The following is a 19,579-nucleotide window of genomic DNA, read 5'->3' on the forward strand; positions in this document are numbered from 1 at the left end:
TGATTCAAGTGAAACGGTCAAGTACCGTCTTTTCCCCATGATCTAAGGGCACTCTCTGGTTGAATTTTTACTTTTGGATTTTAATAATTTTCATTTAGATTAAGGTTAACAACATTACAATGACTGAGTCAAAAGACGCTATAATATTAAACCAGGATTTAGGAAATTCTCCCATGACCCCATTTTCATATCAGGCGACCCCACATTGGGTCTCAACCCCTAGTTTGAGAACCGCTGCTCTACACACACGTATGCTGTGCACCCAAGCTCCCATAAGCCTACGGAAATGACTGCCTATACAAACGTTTTTTAAATGAAGGGATACACAAAACTACAGACAAGCTACATTCCTTGCCAAATCACAACAGCTTTATCACATATTCAAAATGGACTGGTTGATTAAAGTAGGGAATATATTTATCTACCCCTACCACTCCAGTATCCTTGCACATTGTAAATATGGTATTTGCACTGACCCCAGAACTGTATATAAAGAATAAATATACAAATTAAAAAAACACACACACACTTTAACCCTACCTATATGTACATGGCTACCTCATAGCCCTGCACATCGACACCGCACTGGTATTTAGAAAATGTATTAATTTTCGAATAACTTCAATACATTTAGTCGATTTCCTACTAAGTTCAACAAATATTTCAATATTGTTGAATTCTGTTTTAATGTCTGGATTCTGTGAATAACACTGATTTTATAAGGCCCTAGCTATGCAGATTAGGCTATGGAGAATCCCTGGATTGCATTGTTACAGGAAGGATCTGGGAAAGATAGGCACTCAGATAACAAATGGAGGTTGCCCCAAAAAAACGCTTCTTTATCATTCAATGCCACCATTGTTCAGAGTCACGATGTTATCCAGAGCTATGTTGTACAGAGCACGGATCAAAGTCAAGCCCAGTAGGTTGCTTATCATCTCTGTATGACTTATAGTAGCCACACATGGCTTTAACCAGCAAATCGGAATGTTGACTATAGTAAACAGGAAAATATAAACATGGTCGGTCTACACTGCAATGCTTTTCTTACCTTGTCATTTATGACTTCTTAGGCCCCTGGATCCCAGCTGATGGCAGGTGAGAGACCCAACAGCAGCACAGGTGCTTATCTGGAGAAGGGAATAAGCAGATTCGCTGTGTTAAGTACAGATGCACTTACGGGTAAAATCTTGTCAATCTAAGCGTTAAGACTAAATGACCTGTTATTGGCCCATTACCCATATCTTATTAGTAGGGTTTTTACATTTTAGAGGCCCCCCTGTTGGCCGTAGTGACAAAATGTTGCTTTGTTAAAGCTACTTACATGCAATTCTATACATTTTGTCATGCGGTGGAGAGAACAAACTGCCGTTTTAAAGCTAATTTCCTGCAATTCTACAGTTTATGCTATCTGAGTGACTCAAACAAAACAAAATCAACAGGGGCCCCCATGCCATGAATATTTGATTCTCTCTCGCTGTCTAGCTTTTAATATTAGGGATTGTTAGTTCTCATAAAAAAAAATATAGGTCCATTATCTTTTCTACATATCTGGTTTTAGTCATTTAAGTTTACAACTTAGTTTTTTCTATGCAGAAAAAAACCCTGATTAGGCAGGATTATCTGAGCCAAGTTACCTTTATCTACTTAAACCAATATGGAGAAAGATAGGGGGGTCTGATGTAAGGCTTTTGAAAAAGAGCTCACTTTATCCTAATATCATCTAGTGATACTCCGGAGCTAGGTGTCCAGGATTTCACCATCCCCCACTCTGAAGCTGGGGCGGCAGGTAGCCTGGTGGTTAGAGCGTTGGGCCAGTAACCGGAAGGTTGCTGGATCGAATCCCCGCGCTGACAAGGTAAAAATCTGTTGTACTGCCCCTGAACAAGGCAGTTAACCCACTGTTCCCCAGTAGGCCGTCATTGTAAACAAGAATTTGTTCTTAATTGAAAGCTCTGAGGCAGTGCATAGGTCAACATTTAATTTGGTGTCGTTTCGCATATTGACTTTTGTGACCCCCCCCCCCAATTGAATTTCTACAATAAACTTAAAATATACAAAATAACCTATATCTTGGCCAACAATTACATTTAGAAAAACACAAAGGTAAGCTGTGTTTACAATTTGATTTAATAGTCAATGTAACCTAATAAGCTATCTTTAATGCATGTGAGCTAAATGGAAATTTAACTAGCCCATTGTAAGGACATGTAAGGACATGCATGAATAGACTATTGGTGAATGAAACATTTGTGAGATGTCAGATGGATGACAATAGCTGTATTATTATGATTAAGGCAGGGAGTGGGATGAGAAATGTGCATGACATTATATATTTGACATTATATATTTGTAAATAATATAATCGTTGTGAACTAACAATCACCAAAATAAAGAATAGAAAAATTCCCAAAACAATTTAGCAGAATTGATTGTTAGAAAAATAACAGCATTGGCAGTTGCAAAATGCATGGAACTGCAGAAAATGAGCTTAAAAACTGCTAAATGTTCTCAGCTCCATGGATAAGTCTGTAGAATTTAAGGAAATTGGCTCAAAAATACACACAAAAAAAAATGGGGGGGGGGCTTTAAAATGTTCTCTAAAATTCAGGTGTGCCAACGGGCCGACCGCGCGCCCATTGCCACACCCCCTCCTACACCCACTACCTAAGCCCCTTTTTGATGCAGAAAAAACCCTGGGATGATAATGATCATTCCTCTTAGCCCAGCGTAGCATGCCCTACATCAGGCCAGTATTGTCTGCCTGTTCATGTCATTGCGGCCCTTTGCCTTGCCAGCTGATCTGACACAAACCCAAATCAGCCCTGGGCTCATCCCCACACCCCGACTGTCCCTGTGCCGATACAGCACAATGGAGCTACAGTGCAGCCCAACGCAGTGTGTGTATGTGTGTGAGGGGTTTTAATTGCACACAGGCCCTGACTCTCACAGTCAGCTGAGCACACTATTGGGCTGCATCATCGCCACTTATTGCTTTCTGCTCCACTTCCTCCGGAGGGCTTTTATGTCTGTCATGTATTAAGGATTTACTGTGGCCACACACACGCAGCATCCATTTATAGGCCTACAGAATATACACACAGTGCATATATATGCAAAAACACAAGAACTCACGCATGCGCCACTCATAGTTGCACACTCACAAGTACAATGGGGTTACTGTAGTACTCTCCCTCCGGTGTGCTGTGAAGTGAATAAGAGCCTGTCTGTCTGACCTGCATCTAGCAGACACCATCACATACACAGGGCAGAGCATTAGGCAAGACTGCAGTGGAGGACAGTGTGGTGAGGGGAAGAGCAGGAGAAAGCCTACCATTACAATGGACGCAGTGTGTACTGCATAGGCCTGTCTGTGTCAGTCTTGGCACGTGTTTCGGCTACATGTAATATTGTGGTGTGCTTATGCATAAATATGCTCCTAGATTGTCTCTCTGTGTAGGCACTCAATATAAAATAAGGATTTGGGTTTGTGAATATGTCACAGCCATGCAGTAGTAGTGAAAAGGGGAGGAAGGGAGAGAGAGGGAGGAGACAGATGTTCTCTAAAGTGGGTCACAGAGGCAGGCAAATTAGTAGGGAGAGGCAGAGTGCACAGATGTGAGTTCAATTTGACAGACTGGCATGTCAAATGTTACACAAACTGACACCTCCCAACAAATATTAGGGTTATATTATAAAGTCAACAAAATCTTGCGAAATGCCTACCAAGAATGGGTTTTTGGCTGATATTAAAACGGGCTACTGACTACTTTTCAAAATGCGCATTGAGGCATAATCGGATGGTGTGGCGAGCGATGGCAAACAAACAACCAGCACGTCAAACAGAATATTCAGCACAAGATGCTGAATTCAACATCATTGCACACAGTCTATTGAAAATGAGATAATGCACAGATTCAGAAAGGTGTGAGATGATAAGAGCAATGGAACTAGGAGTCATCACTTCAATCTAATGGTTAGTTCTGACACTGTCATCTGTGAGATAATTGTTTATTTAGCCCAACTCAGCCAAGTTAAGGGGATTTTGTGTTGCCTCTTTCAACAACACCTTGTGTACAGCTACCAAGGCTTTCACCCCTCTAACACACATCATTATCTTCTACAAACTGACGTAAACAAATCTCTCAATGCCTCGGGCTCATTTCTGTATACAAACAAATCAAATGCTCTTCTCCATTATTGTCCCAGTATCACTCTCTGAAATGTCTTACAAAGAGACTTACGGTAAAGCACACCCAAAAGAAGCCCAGAAATGCAAAATGGGCCGCCATTTAATGTGAGCATCAATATTTCTGAGAACACTATAGTGCTAATCGGCCGCTTTTCACTGATCTGCTCAGACATAGGCCTATCAATAAACATACCTTTTTTACTGTATAGAATCCTGCTGTTGGCCATTTTAATCAAACAGCCCAGTCTCCTCAGCAACATACGGGTCAATGTCTGTAGATGAGCTGTCCTGGTCTGACCCAGGGCTTCCGTTGAGTCTGAGTGGAGCGACCGGTGTTTAACACCATCATGTGTCCGAGTCCTACAGAGAACAAGGCTCTATCCTCACTAATCCAACAACCATTCCCATCCCTGCTGACTTTGCGCACACACACACACACACACAATGAAAACCTTTTTAAAATGTTGATTGCTCTTTCCTCCTTCGGCAACCCGAACACAACCACCCGCCCACAGCAATGAGAAAATAGCATTCCACAAACTCCAGTGAATTACTGCCCTGGTTTAAAGACACCCTATGCTCCTACATGGGGTGGGAGTTAAGTTAGGGAGCTGGAGCTATGTGGTTTCCATTTACACCAGCCAGCCATCAAGTGAAACTGGCCAACTGCCATTCTCTTGACTCAGGGACAGTAGCAGAAGGCCTACAATATGTACTTCAAATCGACTTGGTGTTTAACCTCTTGGCGTTCCCCTAGGATAGGGGGCGCTAAAGCGATTTTTGAAAAAAATTCGTGCCCATTTTAAACGGCCTCCTACTCAAACTCAGAAGCTAGGATATGCATATAATTAATATTTGTGGATAGAAAACACCCTAAAGTTTCTAAAACTGTTTGAATGGTGTCTGTGAGTATAACAGAACTCATATGGCAGTCAAAACCCCGAGACAGATGGAAACAGGAAGTGGAATTCCGAATTGCGAACTCAACTTCATCACGTTGCCTATTAATCACACCATGAGCTATGGTTCATTGAGCACTTCCTATTGCTTCCACTAGATGTCCTCAGTCTTCACAAATTGGTTTGAGCCTTCTACTGTTAAAACTGAATGAATGAGACGCTGTGGAACGTGGTCACACGGAGAGGGCCATCACCATTATGACGCCGGCGCCCCTGGTTACCCTCCCCTTTCGAAACGTTTTGAAACACAATGCAATCGTCCCCCTCGAATCTTATTGGCTCTCTTGTTGAAAAACGCCCTGAAGATTTATGTTATACAACGTTTGACATGTTTGAACGAACCTAAATGGGGGAAAAATGCTTTTTCTCGAAATGGCTGTCCCGTGGCCGACGAAGCATTTGGATCAGCCTTCAGACGCGCTAACAAGAACAAGCTCTTGGAACATAAAGGAGTCATTTTTTCGAACGAAAATACATTTGTTGTGGACCTGGGATTCCTGGAAGTGCTTTCTGATGAAGACAACCAAAGGTAAGGGATTATTGACAATAGTATACAAGACTAGATGTGATATGCGATTGTTCCAAGATGGCTAGCCTATTGCTATTGCTAGCCTATTGTTCTGAGTATCGCATCCCCATTTATCGCAAAGTGTGATTACCCAGTAAAGTTATTTTTATATCTGGCAGTACAGGTGCTTTCAAGAGATATTCATCTATAAATCTTAGAATGACAATATTACATTTTAAAAATGTTTTCGAATAGTAATTTAGTAAATTGTAGCTCTGTTTCATCGGATGCATTTGAGGGAAAATAGTTAGTCAACGTTACGCACCGATGTAAAATGCTGTTTTTATAAATAAATATGAACTTTATCGAACAAAAGAATGCATGTATTGTGTAACATGATGTCCTAGGTGTGTCATCTGATGAAGATTGTCAAAGGTTAGTGCTGCATTTAGCTGTTTTTTGGTTATTTGTGATGCATGTGGTTGGTCGGAAAATGGCTATGTGGCTACTTTTACGATATACTCCTCTAACATAATCTAATGTTTTGCTTTTGCTGTAAAGCCTTTTTGAAATCGGACAACGTGGTTCGATTCAGGAGAGGTGTATCTATAAAACGATATATATATATTTTTTTTTATTATTACATTTTGTTATGCTAATGGCGATATGATTTTTCGCTGGATGTCGAGGCCGCACAGGAGTTAATAGGCTGAACACCTTAAAGGGGCATTTGTTTACTCAGTGCTTTACCATAGTGCAGAGTGTACTCGCAACTAGTGATGCACCTATGATATTATTGGACGATACCGATATCCAATATATTCCTTGCCCAAAAAAACGATATTGATAAGATATTAAACATTTTAGTGGCCTTTTAAGCATTCTAGTACAGTTAAATAGTTAACACACAAAACACACACAGCGGCCTAAGACAATGCATCTCTGTGCAAGAGGCATCACTACAGTCCCTGGTTCGAATCCAGGCTCGATCACATCCGGCCGTGATTGTGCGCTGCCCTACGGGACTCCCAATCGGCCCAGCGTCGTCCGGGTTTGGCCGGGGTAGGCCGTCATTGTAAATAAGAATTTGTTCTTAATTAACTGACTTGCCTAGTTAAATAAAGGTCACACACACACACACAACAAACAATTATTTTGTTGGCATTTACATAAGTCCCCCTTAGCAGTAAAACATAATAAAAACCTATTTCTTTCACTTACTTGCTGTGCCGTTTTGTTGTTCATTTCTTCAGTTGTTTCATTCTCAACCAGGATTTCTATAGAACGCCGTTTGGGTCTTTGCATGTCAAAAAATATAATTTTATTTTGAAGGCGTAAACCACAAATTCCACTATTGTGCCTAATCCTTATTGTGGCTAGCTTCACAACAGATAAGCCAGTCCGGTCGAGCGTCACTGGCCAGATGATGCGAGCTGGCTGCTTATAACGTTAGCTTTGGGCAACAAGGTTAAGTAGCTAGCTAGCTAATTATTGTCATGAACTGAAGTTCAATTTCAATAGGCGAACAACAAGTGGCAACCTAGCTAATACTTACAAGGATTCCTAAATCATTGCTAAGAATAATGAAAATGACTGCAGTTTCTACTGGTCATTGTTTTCAGGCTGGTTGTATTGGTGCTAGCTAGGTACCAAGCTAAAGCTAGCCACCCCAGAAGTTGCGGTCGAACAAAAGATGCTTTATTACCAACTCGGTATTGTAAACACATCGCTCGTGGCCGGTGCTTGCTAGCAGACTTTGTCACTTTGACAGTGCTACTGTACCTTTGACACGCAAAGACCCAAACGGCGTTCCATAGTATGCATGTCGTGAAGCTAATAGCAGTGACGCTATTACTGTGGAACTCCGTCAGGGCAACATCGGACTAAATAGTGTACTTGGTAGTGTGTACCGGTGCTCGACCAGTCGGCGAAAGCCAACATTACCCCCGACAGAGAACGGTTGATTGTCAAGGGCAATGAATTCCATTATCTTGGCTTTAATGGATTTCGCCTTTGAGTTGTCTCGCTGAAATGTTACTCTTTCAAATGACTGCTTGACTGCTCGATCCACACAGCAGACATTGTGGGCTAGTTTAGGAATGCTGTGATGCACATATAGCGCACATTTTTACATGGTGTCATTACGTCATGTACCTACGTTATATAGATACGCACGTCGGCTTTGCACATCGGGCGTTAAACTAGACATTGGCCGATACCGATGTTGGCATTTTTAGCAATTCCGGTATGTTCATCGATATATCGTGCATCTCCACTCTCAACCCTGTGAGTGTATGCAGGCTTTTGTCCAAGTCGAGCTTAGCGCTAGCCTATAACACCTGTTTTTACTAATCAACTCATTGTTGAGACCTAGTGCTGGGGCAAAACTCCCCCACGCCCACTGAGACCAGGAGCAAAAAGTAACTGTCACACTATGCATATGTATTGCTTTTGTATTGCTTTTGTTGACAAAGCCACACAGCCCAGTGAACATAGAGATAAAAGCATTCTCTTGGGCCTCCTGATGACTTCCAATTTGATAAATGTCAGTTAACTGGCTGATGATGAGTTGAATAAAGGGCAGATGTAAAGGGAATCAGTGAAAGGGGTGGACAGTGAACTTGACAATGTCAAAGCCAAAATGACTGAAATAGGCCCCATTTCTAGAGAGGAGCCACAGGGGAACAGTCACTTTGATGTGCTACAGGGGGGACATTTATACATTAGCAGTCGAAAAGGCCAGACCCTACTCCCCATAGATGATGAATGGGGTTTCAATGTCATTTCTAAAGTGATTCAGATTAAAGAGAGAGGGAGTATGGGAGAGAGAGCAGACTTGTGCTTATTCTTAGGGACGCAGATAGAAAAATCCAACGGTTCCAAAGCTGCTGTCACAGGCAGCAGATAAATGGGTGATAGATACACTGAATCAAAATATAATTTGCGCACACAAAATGTGAGGGAATTAAGGTTTTTGTGCGTACGGAACATTTCTGGGATCTTTTTTTTCAGCTCATGAAACATGGGACCAACACTTGATATGTTGCATTTATATTTTTTCTTTTATTTTATTAATTTTTTTTATATTTCCACTGGATATCATAAGGTGAATGCACCAATTTGTAAGTCGCTCTGGATAAGAGCGTCTGCTAAATGACTTAAATGTAATGTAAATGTAATATTTAAATGTTATATATTTTTTTGCTATACAGTACCAGTCAAAACATTTGGACAGCTACTCATTCAATGGTTTTTCTTCATTTTTACTATTTTCCACATTGTAGAATAATAGTGAAGACATCAAAACTATGAAATAACACATATGGAATATTTCAATTTTTGCAGTAATGCTGCAATTAGTTGGCTGTAATTGAGTTGAGCAGACATTTCCATATATTTTTTTGTTTGCTGCATGTGTGACATAACTCCACCAACCCTATTTATGATATAATTTCTAAAGATACTTTATATTGAAATTGCAACCAACTTTCTATGACTTGTTTTTTTTTTAAAGTGATATTTGGGAGATGATTTTCTTCCTTAAAGTGTAATCTGAATAAAGGGGAAAAGTCCATTCTTGAAAATGGGGTGAGACATTCTTATTAATTTGCCAGTTCGGATTTAAGTGAGAGAACTAATGCTTTAATATTTAAATCATTTCTGCCCTCTGAATTCATATTAAATTATATAAATAGGCTTGTTTAATTTAATCTGGTTTGCCATTGCAAATAAAATTGAATATTTTTTCTCATATAATTTAATTAACTTTGCTAGGTGTAGGAAAATAAGAAAATAGGTAAAATGGGATATGACTAAATCAGGGTGGTTTTTCCACAAAGACAGCCATTTTACTTTCCATGGTAGCAAGATGTTATCTGTTTTTGATAACTTTCTATTCAAATATATTGGAGTGAGAGCATTAATTTATTTCAGGATATGTATACAGAGTATGTCCACATCACCATCAGACCATTTTATTGGTAAACTACACGGTAATGTAAAGGTTGTATTTTTTTGTGATCAAATACGTAATAGTACATTTATCATAATTTGGTTGTAATCTAGAGAGGTTAGAAAAAGTATCTAGATCCTCTATGAGGCTGTGGAGGGATCCAAATTGCGGATTTAAAAGAAAACATGTATCAGCGTACAATGACACCTTTGTTTTTAAGCCCTGGATTTCTAACCCCTTGATATTATTGTTGGATCTGATTTTAATAGCTAACATTTCGATGGCCATAATAGATAAGCCGATAATGGACAACCTTGTTTAACTTCGACAGTTTAAAACTTTGAGTAGACATTATTTACTATTTTACACCTAGGGTTACTATACATTACTGTAACCCATTTTATAAGACATTCTCAAAAATGAAAATGTTCCAGGCATTTATATATAAACTCCAGTCGTACTTTATCAAAAGCCTTTAAGTCAGCTATGAATAGCAGGCCTGGTTTCCCAGATTTTTCATAGTGTTCTATTGTTTCCAGTATTATTTTATATTTCTTCAAAGTATCGTCCATGTAAAAAAGTATAATATCTGACCATTCCTTTTCAATTCTATGCGCTATACATTTTGCATCACAACACTGAAGTGTAAGGGGCCTCCAATTTTTTTAAATGGACTGGATCTTTATATTTACCACTTGTATCCTGTTCCAGTAATAATGAAAATCAGACCTTGTTGTGTGTCCGATAATCTACCATTTACATAGGAGTGGTTAAAACATGCTATTAACGGTCCTCTGAGTATATAAAAAAAGTTAGATATACCTCCACTGGTACGCCATCGAGCCGTTTTCCCCAGACATAACGGCTTTAACTGCATCAAAAAGTATCTCCTCTGTAAGGCCAGCATCCTGGAGTTGCCTCTTCAAGGTTGACTTTGAGACTGGTGTTTTGCGGGTACTATTTAATGAAGCTGCCAGTTGAGGACTTGTGAGGCGTAGGTTTCTCAAACTAGACACTAATGTACTTGTCCTCTTGCTCAGTTGTGCACCGGGGCCTCCCACTATCTATTCTGGTTCGAGCCAGTTTGCGCTGCTCTTCAATTCTCAGAACAAGAATAAACTGACAAGTTTCAGAAGAAAGTCCTTTGTTTCTTGCCATTTTGAGCCTGTAATCGAACCCCCAAACGCTGATGCTCCCAGATACTCAACTCGTCTGAAGGCCAGTTTAATTGCTTCTTTAATTAGCATGACCGTTTTCAGCTGTGCTAACATAATTGCAAAAGAGTTTCTAATCATCAATTAGCCTTTTAAACTGATAAACTTGGATTAGCTAACACAACATGCCATTGAAACGCAGGAATGATGGTTGCTGAAAATGGACCTCTGGACGCCTATGTCAATATTCCAAAAAATATATATAATAAATCTGCCGTTTCCAGCTACAATAGTCATTTACAACATTAACAATGTCTACACTGTATTTCTGATCAATTTGATTATTTTAAAAATGGACAAAAAAAGTGTTTTTCCTTTCAAAAACAAGGACATTTCTAAGTGACCACAAACTCTTGAACGGTAGTGTAGAACTTTTCAAAGAAACGTGAGTCATCATTATTTGGTTCGTAAAGATTAATGAGCCATATCCGTTTATGGCCCAAAAATATATTTTAAATAATCCATCTACCATTCGGATCTGTTTGGACAATTCGCACATTCTGATCAAAATTGCTGTTAATTAACATCAGCCCTTTAGAGTTTATTTTGCCGATGGGAGAAGTATATTTCACGCCCCTAGTCCTTTTTCCACACTTCATCTAAAATTGCTGAATGAGTTTCCCGTAAACAATAGATATTACTTCTCTTTAAGCCAGGTAAATATTGTTTGTCTTTTCTTACTATCTCCTAAGCGATTACAATTACAACTGGCTATACTTATTTCACCAGTTACCATAATGAGATAAATAGATTGAAACTTGTATCATAATATATGTTTGTAAATGTACCATTAAAAAGTACCATACTGTAGTGATTGAGTGTCCATATAGCTGCACCATGATATTTACATTGCTACTAAGTAACCCTCCAATTGTTCTCCACTATTCCACCCGCTAAAGCCCCTCCCCATCCCAAGTTGGGTTGTCATCCCAGTGACCGGCAAGCTACCCGCCCCCCCGGATCCCTAGGCCCCCCCGAGAGGTCAGGACACATCCTTCAAAAAGAGCACAGTGCCAACCACAGAATAGAAGCAGATCAACCACTAAAAGCATTTCCAATGCTCTCACCTCAATTTGCTTTATAAATAGTGTTAGTTTTTAACTCTGTTTTATTTATAACGTAACAGACAACTAGGAAAAGCTCAAACCAAGTTTAGTCACCCAATGGGTCAGACAGCTGAACAGAAAGCCATATGCACACAAGCACTGTTACTTAAACCTTCCTCATATGCTGAGTCTCCTCAGACATCTGGACAGCCAATACATCTCTGATGCAAGACAGGACTTTAGTGATGCATGTTCTTTCTCACTTCATCTGACCTCGGCCCAAATTTGTCACTCCTCCCCAACTCATGGCTGTCCTGTTGACTTGTACCAGATTGTGGACCTTCTCCTTTCCATAGGAAACCTGATGTCTAACAATAACATGTTCAGACAGAATGTAAACATTCTGCATTCCCTTCTGTCCCTAAGTACCAGGAACAAGGATATTTCAAGTTTAGAAGTCAGAACCCATCAGAAGCTATTAAAAAAAACTAATATTAACAATTAACAAAGCCATTAACAATTAATATGCGTAATATTGTCGACCCTTAGCACTCACATCTGTAGCCATGAAGTGCTTTAAAAAAGAGAGACTGGTCATGTCTCACATCAACACCATTATCCCAGAAACCCTAAACTCACTCCAATTTGCATACCGCCCCAAGAAATCCACAGATGATGCAATTTCAATTGCACTCCATACCGCCCTTTCCCACCTGGACAAAATGAACAGCTACATTTGAAGTTGAAAGTTTACATACACCTTAGCCAAATACATTTACACTCAGTTTTTCACTATTCCTGACATTTAATCAGAGTAAAAATTCCCTGTCTCAGGTCAGTTAGGATCACAACTTTATTTTAATGTAAAATGTCTGAATAACAGTAGAGAGAATGATTTCAGCTTTTATTTCTTTCATAACATTCCCAGTGGGTCAGAAGTTTACATACACTCAATTAGTATTTGGTAACATAGCCTTTAAATTGTTTAACTTGGGTCAAAAGTTTCAGGTAGCCTTCCACAAGCTTCCCACAATAAGTTGGGTGAATGCTGGACCATTCCTCCTGACAGAGCTGGCCTAACTGAGTCAGGTTTGTTGGCCTCCTTGATTGCACACGCTTTTTCAGTTCTGCCCACACGTTTTCTATAGGATTGAGGTCAGGGCTTTGCAATGGCCACTCCAATATCTTGACTTTGTTGTCCTTAAGCCATTTTGCCACAACTTTGGAAGTATGCTTGGGGTCATTGTCCATTTGGAAGACACATTTGCAATCAAGCTTTAACTTCCTGACTGATGTCTTGAGATGTTGCTTCAATATATCCACATAATATTCCTGCCTCATGATGCCATCTGTTTTGTAAAGTGCACCAGTCCCTCCTGCAGCAAAGCACCCCCACAACATGATGCTGCCACCCCCGTGCTTCACGGTTGGGATGGTGTTCTTCGGCTTGCAAGCCTCCCCCTTTTTCCTCCAAACATAACGATGGTCATTATGGCCAAACAATTCTATTTTTGTTTCATCCCACTAGAGGATATTTCTAAAAATGAATACGATCTTTGTCCCCATGTGCAGGTGCAAACCGTAGTCTGGCTTTTATATGGCGGTTTTGGAGCAGTGGCTTCTTCCTTGCTGAGCGGCCTTTCAGGTTATGTCGATATAGGACTCATTTTACTGTGGATATATATACTTTTATACCCGTTTCCTCCAGCATCTTCACAAGGTCCTTTGCTGTTGTTCTGGGATTGATTTGCACTTTTCGCACCAAAGTACGTTCATCTCTAGGAGACAGAACGTGTCTCCTTCCTGAGCGGAATGACGGCTGCGTGGTCCCATGGTGCTTATACTTGGGTACTATTGTTTGTACAGATGAACGTGGTACCTTCAGGCGTTTGGAAATTGCTCCCAAGGATGAACCAGACTTGTGGAGGTCTACATTTTTTTTCTGAGGTCTTGGCTGATTTATTTTGATTTTCCTATGTCGTCAAGCAAAGAGGCACTGAGTTTGAAGGTAGGCCTTGAACTACAGGTACACCTCCAATTGACTCAAATTATGTCAATTAGCCTATCAGAAGCTTCTAAAGCCATGACAATTTTCTGGAATTTTCCAAGCTGTTTAAAAGGCACAGTCAACTTAGTGTGTGTAAACTTCTGAACCACTGGAATTGTGATACAGTGAATTATAAGTGAAATAATCTGTCCGTAAACAATTGTTGGGAAAATTACTTGTGTCATGCACAAAAGTAGATGTCCTAACCGACTTGCCAAAACTATAGTTTGTTAACAAGAATTTTGTGGAGTGGTTGAAAAATGAGTTTTAATGACTCCAACCTAAGTGTATGTACTTCCGACTTCAACTGTATGTTAGAATGCTATTCATTGACTACAGCTCAGCGTTCAACACCATAGTACCCGCAAAGCTCATCACAAACCTAAGGACCCTGGGACTAAACACCTTCCTCTGGATCCTGGACTTCCTGACGTGCCACCCCCAGTTTGTAAGGGTAGGTAACAACACATCTGCCACACTGATCCTCAACACGGGGGCCCCTCCCCTCCTGTACTCCCTGTTCACCCATGACTCCACGGCCAAGCACAACTCCAACACTATCTTTAAGTTTGCTGACGACAAAAGTGGTAGGCCTGATCACCGACGAGACAGCCTAGGTGGTCAGAGACCTGGCCATGTGGTGCCAGGATAACCTCTCCCTCAAAGTGATCAAGACAAAAGAGATGATTGTGGACTACAGGAAAAGAAGGACCGAGCACTCTCCCATTCTCATCAACAGGACTGTAGGGGAGCAGGTTGAGAGCTTCAAGTTCCTTGGTGTCCACATCACCAAACTAGAATGGTCTAAACACACCAAGACAGTCGTGAAGAGGGCATGACAATGCCTATTGCCCCTCAGGAGACTGAAAACATTTGGCATGGGTCCTCTGAACCTCAAAAGGTTCTACAGCTGCACCATCGGGAGCATCCTGACTGGTTGCATCACCGCCTGGTATGGGAACTGCTCGGCCTCCGACCGCAAGGCACTACAGAGGGTAGTGCATACAGCCTAGTACATCACAGGGGCCAAGCTTCCTGCCATCCAGGACCCGTATGCCAGGCGGTGTCAGAGGAAGGCCCTAAAAATTGCCATAGACTCCAGCCACCCTAGCCATAGACTGTTCTCTATGCTACCACATGGCAAGCGGTACTGGAGCGCCAAGTCTAGGTCCAAACAGCTTCTACCCCCAAGCCATAAGACTCATTAACAGCTAATCAAATGTCTACCTGGACTATTTGTTATTCTTCTCTTACTTTTTTGGTAGGTATTTTCTTAAAACTGCATTGTTGGTTAAGGGCTTCTAAGTAAGCATTTCACTGTAAGTTGTATTTGGCGCATGTGACAAATCATAATTTGATATGATTGTTACCTATAAATCAGGACTGCCATTGCATTACATTTTTCTCAAGCATATATTGTCCCTAACATCCTTACCCCCTAGCAACAGATGTGGGATACACACACAAACTTTTTTTAAATATCTTTACTGACTAATTCAAGTACGCCCAGTTTGTCATTTAGCGACCTTAACAGATTGCTTTCCACCCTTACCAGTCCCGGTGGTGAAAAGCATAAATCGTCTGTATCCATCGAGGAGTCACGTTTTCTTTTGGAGATGTATTCTCCTTGTTAACTGTCCTTCATGTTTGAGTGTTGCCCGTTTTCGTAATATTTAAAATCGATACGTCTCAAGCCTTATGATTTGTTTAGTTATCCAGATTGAATGTTATTACCACGAGTATACGAAGTGCTAATATATAGTCTAACTTACAGATATTGAATATTACGTTTTTATCTTGAGGAAATCTGCAGCGCTGTGTTCAGTCCGCACTCTCTTTTCGAGAGCCAGGTCTGCCTACGGCCTACCCTAGTACTTTGTGATAATATGCAAACCATAACTCAAAATATGCTGATTGGCACCAAAACTTTAATTCACTTAATTGTGCCCTCTTTCATGTCTCTCCCAAAGATGATCTATTGCCAGCAGCGTCTGAAATGCATACTCATGTACCCTCTTCTCGCCTCCTTAAAAAAAGATCAGAGGGGAGGGACCTCTGGCTCTCATCCAATGGATTTTGAGAATGAGGAGGCTGCAAGGAGCATGCAATTGAGATTCTCCCTGTGTGAAAGAGAGAATAGGACTCTGATGGGCCACACTCTTGCCTCGTTAATGATGTCATTACTGGTTACAGCGCACACTTTAATAAAATAAGCTACTTCTATGCAAATGTTGTTGATCAGTACATTAAAATAAGTCCCAAATGGAAGAGAAATAGATTTTTATGGGGATACAGATGATATCAGCCAAAACAACCTCAACTCAATAAGTGCACACTCCTATTGAATATGCATTCACCTGTATTGTGAATAGGCCTAGGCTACATCTTCATTTACCCAGTTTATCAATAGAGATTTACCATTATGTTAGATTGTATAATTGATTCATTATGCTAAATGCATACATCAAAGTCAAAAGTCTGGTATTGTGTCAACACTAGTCTCATGTGAGTGAATTTACATGTCCCATGTACGAATGGGATGAAATCCACTTAACTGTTTTGTGGCACATTATTTTCTTCTGTTGTTTTTCATAGGCCTATAGCCAACCACAAAGTCGCACGCATAGGCCATTTACTGTTCTTTGATTGACAACAGAACAGCTCGTGTTTACTAGTTTATAAAAAGGTGTCGATCTCCTTCATCCCTTTGCTATTCATAAATCATACAGCTTTGTCATATATCCATGTAATCGCTTTGGGACATAATAAAACCAAAACAATCTTGTTTGTATTTTCCTAGGATTTGAATCCCATGTCAAGACCTGCCAGTGACTGCTAAAGTGACTCGTCAGTGTAGCCTAGTGATGGATAGTTTGCGAACTAACGGCTCCTTCTGAACAGATCTTTTCGATATACTGAACCGAATCGAGAGAGCCATTGATTTGGCTCCCTAATAATTTATGAAAACAGACGAAGATGTTGAATCTGGGGGCCTCCCGAGTGGCACAGCGGTCTAAGGCACTGCAGTGCTTGAGGCGTCACTACAGATCCGGGTTCGATCCCGGGCTGTGTTGCAGCCGGCCGTAAAGCGGGAGACCCATGAAGCGACGCACAATTGGCCCAGCGTTGTCCGGGTTAGGGGAGGGTTTGTACGGTGTTTCCTCCGACACATTGGTGCAGCTGGTTTTCGGGTTAAGTGAGCAGTGAGGCTTGGCAGGGTCGTGTTTTGGAGGACATATGGATCTCAACCTTCGCCTCTCCCGAGTCTGTACGGGAGTTGCAGTGATGGGATAAGACTAACTACAAGATGGATTTCACATAACTGGGAATGGGTAAAAAGTAATACAAATTAAAAAAAATAAAGGAATATGTTGAATCCTCACTGCAAGAACAATAGGTAGTGGAGAGCCACATTCTGGTCCAAAATATGATAAAAGAACAGATTGAAGGTTATAAACACAATTGTCATAATACTTCATGGTACTAAATACAGTTACTTTTTCTTGCATGTGAACCCTTTGGAATTACCTGGATTTCTGCATAAACTGGTCAAAATGTGATCGGAACTTCCACTAAGTCACAACAATAGACAAACACAGTGTGCTTAAACTAATAAAACACACAAATTGTATTTGTCTATATTGAATACATCATTTAAACATTCACAGTGTAGGTTGAAGAAAAAAAAGTATGTGAACCCTAGGCTAATGACTTCTCCAAAAGCTAATTGGAGTCAGGAGTCCGCTAACCTGGAGTCGAATCAATGAGACGAGATTGGAGATGTTGGTTAGAGCTGCCCTGCCCCATAAAAAAAAAACTCACAAAATTTGAGTTTGCTATTCACAAGAAGCATTGACTGATGTGAACCATGCCTCGAACAAGAGATCTCTGAAGACCTAAGATTAAGAATTGTTGACTTGCATAAAGCTGGAAAGGGTTACAAAAGTATCTCTAAAGCTTGATGTTCATCAGTCCACGGTAAGACAAATTGTCTATAAATTGAGGAAGTTCAGCACTGTTGCTACTCTCCCTAGGAGTGGCCGTTCTGCAAAGATGACTGCAAGAGCACAGCGCAGGAAGGCTCAATGAGGTTAAGAAGAATCCTAGTGTCAGCTAAAGACTTACAGAAATCTCTGGAACATGCTAACATCTCTGTTGACGAGTCTACGATACGTAAAACACTAAACAAGAATGATGTTAATGGGAGGACACCACGGAAGAAGCCACTGCTGTCAAACAAAAAAAAAAAATACACATCACTGCACGTCTGATGTTGAGCACCGTCTGATGAGCACCTGGATGTTCCACAGCGCTACTGGCAAAATATTCTGTGGGCAGATGAAACTACAGTTGAGTTGTTTGGAAGGAACACACAACACTATGTGTAGAGGGAGCATCATGGTTTGGGCTGCTTGCCATCAGACAGAAAAAATAATTCCCATGTTTATCAAGACATTTTGAAGGAGAATGTAAGGCTATCTGTCCGCCAATTGAAGCTCAACTGAAGTTGGGTGATGTAACAGGACGGCCCAAAACGCAGTAAATCAACAACAAAATGGCTTCAACAGAAGAGTCTTGACCTCAACCCGACTGAGATGCTGTGGCATGACCTCGAGTGGTTCACACCACACATTCCAAGAATATTGTTGAAACGAAAGTTTTGTAAAGAGCAATGGTCCAAAATTCCTCCTGACCGTTGTGCAGGTCTGATCCGCAACTACAAAAAATATTTGGTTGAGATTATTGCTGCAAAAGGAGGGTCAACCAGTTATTAAATCCAAGGGTTCACATACTTTTCCCACCATACACTGTGAATGTTTACACGGTGTGTTCAATGAAGAGATATATAATTGTGTGTGTTTTATTAGATTAAGCAGACTTTTTGTCTATTGTTGTGACTTAGTTGAAGATCTGATCAAATTATGCCCAATTTATGCAGAAATCCAAGTAATTCCAAAGGGTTCACATACTTTTTCTTGCCACTGTATATTGATAGGCCTACTGATTTGATTAAATTTCAATCATACATGTAGGTCTATTCATGGGCGTCTGACTTTGTATAAATATGGGGGTGCACAATCTGGCAATCTGGGTCTAGGGGTCCTCCCCCTGAAAATGTTTGAAAGAGTAGACTAGATTTAGATGTCACAAATTCAAATTGAAAGGGTAGACGAGTAATCTAGTTAGAAAAAGTAGTCTAATCTATCGCCTTCCCTCAAAGTCCCAACCACAGTGATTGATTAACAAGTCTGACTCTGAAACCCTACCAACTCTGACTCAAACATCCTGACACTTTTTTTCAAACGTAAAATTGCCCCAAAAATGTAATTTAACAGAATGCTAACAAGTACTAAGGCATTCTCATAGCGGATGCTAGGTAAATGCCAATGAGCGCATGTAAATATTTACTGTTAGGACAGACAACCCAGCTCATAAAGCTATGCAAGTATCTCAAAAACACACAGTTTGCAGCACACACTCAAAACAAACATTAAGCAGCAGGGATCTTAATCCAGGAGGGGATTGTCTTTGCTGCTGTTACCAAGATGCTTAAACTTGCATGCTAACGGAAACCAGATGGAGCGAATTTATTTGGCACATCTTAGATTGCTAACTTAATAGTTATAATCTATATAGCTGACAAACAGTAGTGAATTTCAT

General features: G+C 40.5%; 1 protein-coding gene across 3 annotated transcripts in view; it reads right to left on the bottom strand.

Moving 5' to 3' along the window:
* The window catches only part of LOC106563143 (erbin), a 137,250-nt gene that overhangs the window by 108,020 nt on the left and 9,651 nt on the right, over nucleotides 1–19,579 (bottom strand). For all 3 annotated transcript variants that reach the window (XR_001319187.2, XM_014128409.2, XM_014128408.2), the window contains exon 2: nucleotides 1,052–1,130. The gene's annotated coding sequence lies outside the window, so the exon portion shown is untranslated. The remainder of the gene's footprint in view (nucleotides 1–1,051; nucleotides 1,131–19,579) is intronic.

This window comes from Salmo salar, chromosome ssa11 (assembly GCF_905237065.1).
Source record: "Salmo salar chromosome ssa11, Ssal_v3.1, whole genome shotgun sequence".
Classification (NCBI taxonomy): Eukaryota; Metazoa; Chordata; class Actinopteri; order Salmoniformes; family Salmonidae; genus Salmo; species Salmo salar.